Here is a 10,382-nt window from a genome sequence, read left to right on the forward strand (position 1 = left end):
CCCCCTCGGCCAGTACCTACTAACTCCGCTCCTGACCTCTCCAATGTCCCAGAATGCTACCATGGTCTCAGAGAGGTGTTTAACAAAGCTAGAGCCACACTCCTCAGATCCGTTGCCAGCTACACTACCGGGGCCAACCGTCGGAGAATTCCTGCTCCCACCTACCATGTTGGTCAAAGGGTGTGGTTGTTATCGAAGAACCTGCCACTCAGGGTGGAGTCGCAGAAGCTGGCACCTCGGTTCATTGGCCCATTCCCTATCATAAGAGTGATTAGCCCAACTGCTGTCCGGCTCCAACTGCCTGATTCCCTGAGGGTGCACCCCACGTTCCATGTGTCTAAGATTAAGCCCATCCATGAGAGTCCGCTGGTCCCTGCTGCGCCTGGTCCTCCTCCTCCACGGCTCGTCGATGGTGGTCTGGTTTACACCGTTCGCCGCCTGCTTCGGTCCAGACGGAGGGGTAGGGGTCTCCAGTACCTCATTGACTGGGAGGGCTATGGACCTGAGGAAAGGACCTGGGTGCCAGCTAGTCGGATTGTGGATAGGACTCTCATCACCGCTTTCCACCAACGGCATCCTGATCAACCTGCAATCCGTAGGGGCCGCCCAGAGGGATCCCTAACCGTCCTGCCCGCTCGGCTTCCTGTCCTGTGCCTGATCCTGTCTCGGGACCTGTCCCATCTCCCGACCACGGCCCTCCGGCTTCCTCCGAGGATGAGGACGTTCGCTCGGACCGTTCGGAGGAGTTCTAGCCCTCCTCCGGCTCCCCTCCTCCCGCCCGGCGTGGTGTTGCTCTTGGGACTTCTGGGGCCGTCCCTTGGGGGGGGGGTTCTGTCATGAGCCCTCTCACTCCACCGGGTTACCACCTTAATTTGTTTCCACTCTGCTCACCACTCTCTCTCTACTCAGCCTAACTAGCTCCACCTGTCCCTGCTCTGCTCGGCTCTAATTACTCTGCCAGCTGCGCTGCATTACCCACTAACCTCTCCCAGTATTTATAGCCCTGTCTTTCAGCTCTCCTTTGTCAGATCGTCTGCAAAGCTCACACCCGGAACCTGTGTGCTCGCGCTTCTGGCTCACCCCTGTTTTGTGACCCCGGACCTGCCTGATTCCTGGATACTCTTCTGCCCCAGGAAGACCAGACCTGCTTCCGCCATTACGACTCCTGACTACTCTTCGACCCCGGTAACTCTGACCAGCCTTCTGCCTTGCTACAACGTATTTGGATTTCCCTTGAACTGTACTTCTGCCTGTTTTCATCCGCCCACGTTGTGTCTGTGTTTCCTCCCCCCCCCAGGACTTCTGGACCACCAACCACCGGCGTCATCGGACGCATCGCTGCCACTGGGGGGAGGCACAGACCCAGCACATCGGACGGGATAACCCCTGGAGCCTTCACTCACTCCCTACATCCCTTTCCCCTTAAGTTTAAATAAACTTTCTGGTGTGACGCAATTGTGGTCCTCTTGTCGTCTGTCTGAACCGTGACAGAAGAGGCTTCCTTCTGGGACGACAGCCATGCAGACCAATTTGGTGCAGTGTATGGTCTGAGCACTGACAGGCTGACCCCCGACCCCTTCAACCGCTGCAGCAATGCTGGCAGCACTCATACGTCTATTTCCCAAAGACAACCTCTGGATATGACGCTGAGCACGTTCACTCAACTTCTTTGGTCGACCATGGTGAGGCCTGTTCTGAGTGGAACCTGTCCTGTTAAACCGCTGTATGGTCTTGGCCACCGTGCTGCAGCTCAGTTTCAGGGTCTTGGCAATCTTCTTATAGCCCAGGCCATCTTTATGTAGAGCAACAAATCTTTTTTTCAGATCCTCAGAGTTCTTTGCCATGAGGTGCCATGTTGAACTTCCAGTGACCAGTATGAGGGAGTGTGAGAGCGATGACACCAAATTTTAACACACCTGCTCCCCATTCACACCTGAGACCTTGTAACACTAACGAGTGAACATTTTCACTTAGGGGTGCACTCACTTTTGTTGCCAGCGGTTTAGACATTAATGGCTGTGTGTTGAGTTATTTTGAGGGGACAGCAAATGTACACTGTTATTCAAGCTGTACATTCACTACTCTACAATGTAGCAAAGTGTAATTTCTTCAGTGTTGTCACATGAAAAGATATACTCAAATATTTACAAAAATGTGAGGGTGTACTCACTTTTGTGAGATACTGTATATATGTGTATATGTTTGGGAGGGAACAGCTATGTGTTTGATATTTTCTAAGAAGTGATATGTGTCCCTAAAATGACTGGGGTGCTTAGTGGAGAGGGGGTTGATATAATTAAGATGTTGTAGGACTCACTGTTGCAGTCAGAAACCATTTCTCTTCCGGGGGGAACCTCAACGGGAACTATCCAGGTGTCTGGTTCTTTGTGTATACACCCACTCAATTGGTTGGCACTTAAAATAGCCTTTGGGGGTTGAGTAGTCAAGTTGAAGCCGCAGTAGCGAATTTACTTGGCTTTGACGGCATTCTCGGTCTTCTTGGGGAGTAGCACCGCCCGGATGTTGGGTCCTCGTCGTTACGGAAGGCCAGCTGCAGGTGACAGGGGATGATGTGAGTTTTTGGTGTTAGCTTCACACGCTAACGGGCGAAGCTAACGGCGGAGCTAACAGCTAATACCGGAGCAAACAGCGAATCAAACGGGCCTGGAGGCCATTTGTGGTCGAGGCGAGAAGGGATACAGCTACGTCCGTGTTTGGTTGTATTTGGAAGGGACTAGTTCGCTTCATGTGGACTCTTCATTTGGACTGGACTGACTGACTCGACATGTAGGCGGGGCTCGGGAGCTTCAGAGCTAAGGGCAGGGCTACAGATTAGGTGTCCATAAAGAACCGCTTGTCTAACAGTAGTTCCGCATTACATTAATTAATTTGCATTCAAGTTTTCTTTATTTTTATACTGTGTATTCTCCGTGTAAATTCCTGTACCGTACCGAGACGCCCGTACCATTTCGGTTCAATACAAATACATGTACCGTTCCACCCCTGCATCCAACTGTAATCAAAATTGCCACAGCCATAGTTTCAGTAAATGTGATTAGTATATGTTCTCCCTTTCATTTTTTAAAGGATGATATGGATGAGCCAGACCTGTGGGATGCATCAGTGGTCCTCCTTACAACAGTCAGTGATGATGCCACAAGCCCAGTTCACTACCACCCAGTGAGAGTCTCTGTCGTCCTAGAGGGTGATGTGGTTGTCAATCTCCCCAGGCTTGCTGATGCCTTCCTGGTAATGTTCGGCCTGATTTATGCACTACATCTCAGCTATCCCAAGGGACTGACAAACACTTTTGAGTTCACACAGAAAATCTTACTTGGTCTTGGGCGGCAGGTAGCTTAGTGGTTAAGAGCGTTGTGCCAGTAACCGAAAGGTCGCTAGTTCTAATCCCCGAGCCGACTAGGTGAAAAATCTGTCGATGTGCCCTTGAGCAAGGCACTTAACCCTAATTGCTCCTGTAAGTCGCTCTGGATAAGAGCGTCTGCTAAATGACCAATTATTTATTATTATTATGACTCTAAACTGTCATCCAAGCTGCAGAATCTTAAAAATGAGCTGATGTTGTATGTGTAACTGCACTGTAAACCCTAATAAGTTCACATAACTCAAAAATTATTTTGTAACAGATTACACAAAAATATTTTAGTGATGTTTTTAAATGTTTTAAGTTTACATAAAATAAAAATTACATTTACAGTTGCCTTAAATTATCTCAATGTTATCTTATAAATATTGATATTCCTCAACTTATAATTAGGGAGTAATTCACTCAAAACTTTCAATATTTTTCAACTCATATAATGTGGGAAATATACTCAACATTTTCAATATTCTTCAACTCATAAATGTGGGAAATACACTCAAAATATTAAATATTCTTCAACTCATATAATTGTGAAATACACTCAAAATTTTCAATATTCTTCAACTCATAATGTGGGACATGCAATCAAAATTAATTCTAAACTGAAATACTGATGTTGGTCCATTACACAATTATAATCAGCGAATAATGTTAGAAAACATGAAAGTGACACCACAGTGACAATTTAACTTTTTTTTATTCAACACAATGTGCTTTTAAAAGGCACGAATCAAAAGGAGCTCACTCAAAACAAAATGCTTGTCATAAATTAAAACAAAAAGGAAATGACTCCATAAAAACAAAATGTGTTTTAAAGTACATTAATGTTAATAGTTCCATATTCTGATAGTGGTCATTGCTACAGAGGGTAGATTCAGTATTTTGGGTCTCCATATCACATTATTCAGTAAACATTATGATAAAAACTCACAAAAGCTTCATGATAAAAAATTCAATAAGATTCTAATTATAATCCATCCTCAACAGCAATGACAACTATTAGAATGTGGAGCCATTTAAAACGTTTTGGCACTTACTGTACCTTGAAGGCTGCAACTCACTTTTTTAAAATAAAACATTCAAATAAAAGTACTGGTTTCTACTGTGCCGTACTTCAACTGGCAACATCAAGGTAAGCATTAGGTCACACAACATTAAACATGTATAGTGCATGAATTCAACAGTCGTTTCCCACAAGTACAGTACAAAAACTTGGGCTTGGCAATACTTCAATGTTGTGATATTTATCTATTAACAATCAATGTATTAAATCTGAGGTAGAAGAGGCAAACAGTGTAGCATATTAAACATGAGGTAGAAGAGGCAAATTATTACATTTGTAAAGAGCGGAAAAAAACAAACATCCTCAATACTCAGCTCAACAAATAGTCCATTCTGAGTGATTCACTCATTGAACAAATCATTCTTCAGTGTCAGTAGACGCTCTTTCAGTGGTTTGTTGTCCTCAAGACACATCACAACTTTTTTGGATAAATGTGAATGTAAGCTCAAGATTCTTTGGGTACTGTAGGTCTAGTGCATAGACATACCCAAAGAGCAGGAGAAATGAGTCAGCCAGGTGTGTGGGACCACTCACAAGTATTTCATCTTCCACGACAATACAGATGCTCTCAGGGCTGAAGAGGGCCGCATCAGTAGTATCATCAGTGACAACTGTCAGGAGAGCCACCGGAGTGTCAGTGAGGTCTGGACCATCTGCTGACTATAAAACACAAATAATACAAAAATGAGTTCAGCCCCTCAAGGATACAAATCATGCTAATGATGTCTAGACATTACGGTCACTTTGCACTTAGACTGCAACTAAGCTACATGTTTAAACTATTTTCTTTACACATGCTTATTATTTTATGTTAGTTTCACACCTACCTGTAAGCATACTTTTTGTTTAGTGGAATTCTTTATACTTACCTTTTCATTTATGTAATTTCTACATGTCAGTTTGCAGAATAACAACTCAAGGAAACTTCATAAACAGGTCCTGGGGGCTATTCCAGAAAGGAGGTTCAACAAACTGAGCCTAACCCTGAACTCAGAGTTGACTTACCCTGTGAAGTGAAACTGAGTTTTCAGTTACAGAACAGCTGATCTGAGTTAGGTAAGTTGACTCAGAGTACGTTAACTCGGAATTGAGCTTGTGCCTGACGACTAGTAAAAAGCCATCATCAATGGAGCTCCGATACGGTTATTCACCATGGCAACGGGAGAAAACAGGAAGCAGACATTTTCTGGCTGCGGCTGTTATATAAATCACTGACAGAGTTTCAAATGCAGTCGTCTTTTCATTTTGAATTTAACATCACTTTATTTTATATTAGCCTTTAAGGAAGTGGTTGAATGTTGTTCAATGTTTTATATTAGGCTATTTTGTTTTATTTAAATCGGCTGAAAATGAAATATAAAAACATTTTATCTCATACTCAATGCGGCGACAAACTAGAAACACGGACTTTGAAATTACGTTGTTGGAAAAAAATACAATTGGCTATACTGATGGTTTTCACATAACCTGCTTTCTGGAATGCCCCTCTGGTTCTCCTAGAGTTCTTTGAGTGATGTCATGTTTAAGCTGACTGAATAGCTAAGCAAAGGGATTGATAGTGAGGCCAGTACACTTACATTACAGGTCCTGAAAAACTTGGAGGCATCTTCACGCAGGTACACAGGAAGTGCACGAAGGACGAGGGCCCGTCTCATATTTACATCACGTTGTTCCTACATGGACAAAAATATCCATTACAATAACAATTACACAAATATCAAAAACATTCATTGTACACTAATTATAGTAAAAATGAAAATGTTAAAAGATAAGCAAGTTAGTTATTAACAAGCAAAGCATCAAAGTTGTGTGCTTATAGATCTGCTATTTCTGTTGTTGTTCTTTGTATTTAACAAAGTATTAATAAAGGGTTCAAGTGATCAACTGTTGACCCCACAGTTGAGATAAAAACATTTAGAGAAATAGCAAAAGAATGACTGTGGAAACACAAAATAAAACCAATTATTAGTGTAATCCTCTCACCATGTGACGATCCCGGCTGTCTGAGTCGGGTCCTGTCTGGTGACTTGTGTTCCTGCTCGTATTCTCCAGTTTCCCGAGGGTTCGGGAACGCTCCGGGGAGCGCTCTGGTTTTCCGCACCTGCATCCCATCAGCAATCTGCACACCTGGTCCTGATCATCACCCTTCTTAGGCTCTGGGCCAACATCCAGTTCCTGCCGGATCGTTAGCCATGAACAGTATGTTTGTCAGCGTATCAGCCTTTGAGTTCTAGCGTTAGTTTTGTTGTTTTGCACCTTGTTGATTTGCTGTGTACTCACCTCCGTTTTGTTCTGTCTGCAGTCTCTCACCCGGAACCTTCACCCAACCTCTGCCTGATGGTCGGCGGCTGCCGAGCCAGTACCGGACCAACCACTGCACCCTCAACAACCCATCCACGCCACCCGCTCTGTTCCCTGGATTATTCAGCTTCACTCGGACTCTATAAATAAACACTCACCTTTGTCTCACGTACCGTGTCCTGGTCTGCTTCTGGGTTCTGGCTTAGTTAACCGTGACAGAACGATCCGGCAGGAACTGGATGTTGGCCCAGAGCCTAAGAAGGGTGATGATCAGGACCAGGTGTGCAGATTGCTGATGGGATGCAGGTGCGGAAAACCAGAGCGCTCCCCGGAGCGTTCCCGAACCCTCGGGAAACTGGAGAATACGAGCAGGAACACTAGTCACCAGACAGGACCCGACTCAGACAGCCGGGATCGTCACACACCAGGCTCGAATTTGACTCTCACGATATTACCTTATTTAGAATATCTGAACAGCATGGGATATTAGGTGAGAAGGACATCTCCAATAAGAATCCCTATTGTAAACTTGCTAGGGTGAATGACAAATAGGGTATTAACTTCAGATAGAATGATTATAGACTTGGTTATTGTTATAAGGATATGCTTTCCCATGCATTAAATGAAACTGAAACAGTAAATGACTCCACCAATACAACAGACATAAGGTTCAAGATCTATATTAATCAAATGTTCAATGTATCACATCAAAAGAAATACAAATTATAAACCCCAATGATTTTTCCACAACCCCATGTCCAAATTATTTGCAAGCTTGCTTATTAAACCCTGGGCGCGTTGGAGCTCATAAAAAAAATTACGACATACATAAAGTCCCGAAGTCCACCCCCACATTTGTAGTTACTCACTACTTGTAGATAATGCCTCAGCAAAATATAGTAGTTCCGTGCAGGTGTCCTCACAAGATCCACAGCTATCAATGCAGCCAGTACTCGGTAGCAGCAACAGACATCCGTTGGAAACCCGAACTGATCGTCACAAGCAATTCTCTCCAAGTCTTGCACGATGCTAGGCTAACCTCTAGGATGTCGAATGTCTCCACACCCGATTCGACGGCAGCTTCAGTCTCCACTTGGTCTTTCTTAACTAAATAATAAACACTCTCTTATAGAAATAAAATCAGGATTTCCCTTAAAAAAACTCTGTAGGTATGGTTTTGTTCTCTCTTTTTCGTTTTCTTTGGTTGTTTTTCCTTCACCAACCCCACTAACGTCTCTCCTCTCCCTTCTTTCAACTTTTCCCTCTCTTTTCTTTCCCGGCAACCAGTCCACTCTCCCATTGGCCACAACTTAACAAGTTAGCTCATTGGTCAAAACTTTAACGAGATACGTGGGAAATTTAAACTTAAAAGTAAACCAACCTATTCACTTGTAAAAAAAATTTAAACATTGCTTCAAAAGAAATGCATTAATGACATTACAAATCAGGAGCTATTCGATCACCTTTTAAATCTAATACCAATGAATTATAACAAATAAACTCTATACTTGGTTTTAGCAATGTATTACATTAGTAACACTATTTCATAATACATCCTACCTGAACTGTTAAAAGGATTTCGAGATGATCTCACAACCACACACTTGAGCCTAGGAAGAAATACAAACACAGGCCTGGTTAGCATCATGATAACACACTCACATTATGTTGTTTAGCATTGTTCGTTTCACGCTAGCACACACGTACACACAGCTCGATAACGTATAATATTTACTGTGTAAGGCAGACACTTATTGAAATAAGTATACTCACAGTACGCACTTGCATTACCGGCGAACAGCGAAAACTCATGGACCTTCCTCCACCGTCAATGTCCCGGGCAAACATTCATTATGGGAAATGTAGTTCATCCAGGAGACCTGCTGATAACGTTACACCGTTGTAAGATGAAGTAACGTAACGTATTTGTCACATATTTAACAACTTCTAAAGTTACAATTACTTGGATTTTTAAACTATTTACAACAAATATTCACTGTGCACATTGTACAAATGTATTCCCAGTTCCACATTTAAGACTATCGAAATTAAATTTGAAAAAAAAACAACATTAGAGTTACTTACCAAATCAGAGGTGATGATAAGATGGCGCTTAAGAAAACGAAGGCAATAAGACTAATGATAAAAACGGAGGTGGTGGTGGTTTCAAGCGGGCAGCATAAAAGTGCGCATTGCAAACAAATTAAAACAAATTAAACTGTGTTCCACATCCCCGCATCAAGGCAAATTCAAGATGGCTGACTCAGCTTTCCTGAGGGAGAGATGACCCACCCACCAGAACGTCATGACGTCGATAACGTCATGACACTACCTAAACTTTTTTGAGCGTTCCACACAAATTACCTATAAAATATTGAGCCCTCTTCAATTAAAGTGGCATAAATCTCAACAGAGCTCAACACTTTATAGTTTGGTCAACTGCATAACGACATTTGACTGTTATGACCTTATTACTTATGAGCTAGTACAACTGTTTGGGATTACAGTGTGAAGATCCAAAAAGGAGTTCTGATTCTGATGGCTCACTCTGTTAGAGCATAGTCCATAATGAGAATATGTCATGTCAGGTCCATGTTGAATACTGTTAAACTGTTTATGTTAAAGTTGCTGCTCTACTCAATGGGTTTTCAGCCAAATGGCACAAAGTACACACTGTCTTTGTACGTTTTAATGTACATTTAATTGTTGTTAAACTGAAATTCAGGGTTGAATTAAGTGTTTATATATGGAGGATATTTTTATTCATAATTCAAATTGAAAGGCCAAAGGGAAAACGAAGCGAGATCAAATTAAAAATATTATTATTTTACTACACTACTAGGAAAAATCATGCCATAATTAAATTTAAAAAGTCACATTTAAAATGCAAAGCTTCAACTGTCAGCTGGAAGTCGTTTCAGACCCTCCCACCAGCCGTTGGGCCATGCCTCCTCATTTAAATTGACACCTGTCACTTCTAAATGAAAAGCTTAAATCAAAATGTAAAAGGTGAATCTGAAAATGTCAATGTCAAATGTAAAACATAAAATTCAAAAGATAAAATGTCAAATTGAAAATTATAAAGGGGAAAGGCTAAAATAAAACAATTATATTTTAGATTTTAATTGAAGTATTTCCATTTTAACTTTTACATCATACATTTAATTATGGCATGATTTTTCCTAGTAGCGTAGTAAAATAATACTATTAATTTGATCTTGCTTCTTTTTCTCTTTGGACTTTCAATTTGAATTATGAATAAATATATCCTCCATATTTATACACTATGGCATTTTGTTTTTAAAAGGTGTACTATATAGCTTTGGGAAGTACATTTTTATCAGAAAGGAAAGCTCTTCATTGATACATTTTCATAAATAAATAAACTGTCCTCAAAGTTTCAGGCTACTTTACTTTAGTAAAGTAGCCACCTTTCTAGTTGGAAACAGTGTTATAGGGACTTTATTTTCTTCTGAGGATGGGATGTTTATTCAGTTATGGAAATGGTTAAATAATTTTTATTGTCTTATTAATATTGTTAATTTTGCTTTCGAGTTTGAATTAATTTTCTAAAACTATACAGTGCACCCTGAAGTTGCTAGATTTGAACCAGATAGCCAAAGGAAGGCTAAACAC

General features: G+C 41.7%; 1 long non-coding RNA gene across 2 annotated transcripts; it reads right to left on the minus strand.

The window, feature by feature from the left end:
* Window positions 1-4,715: 4,715 nt before the first annotated feature.
* LOC121566466 lies at window positions 4,716-9,247 on the minus strand. Of its 2 annotated transcripts, none has more exons than XR_006000899.2 (5): window positions 8,832-9,247; window positions 8,520-8,626; window positions 8,307-8,356; window positions 6,023-6,118; window positions 4,716-5,105 (listed from the first exon to the last, which is right to left on the minus strand). It is a non-coding gene; the product is annotated as an uncharacterized LOC121566466 (long non-coding RNA). The 2 variants fall into 2 exon arrangements; XR_006000898.2 differs by having other exon boundaries at window positions 8,520-8,629.
* Window positions 9,248-10,382: the final 1,135 nt, after the last annotated feature.

Source organism: Coregonus clupeaformis, unplaced genomic scaffold (assembly GCF_020615455.1).
Source record: "Coregonus clupeaformis isolate EN_2021a unplaced genomic scaffold, ASM2061545v1 scaf0919, whole genome shotgun sequence".
NCBI classification, from domain to species: Eukaryota; Metazoa; Chordata; class Actinopteri; order Salmoniformes; family Salmonidae; genus Coregonus; species Coregonus clupeaformis.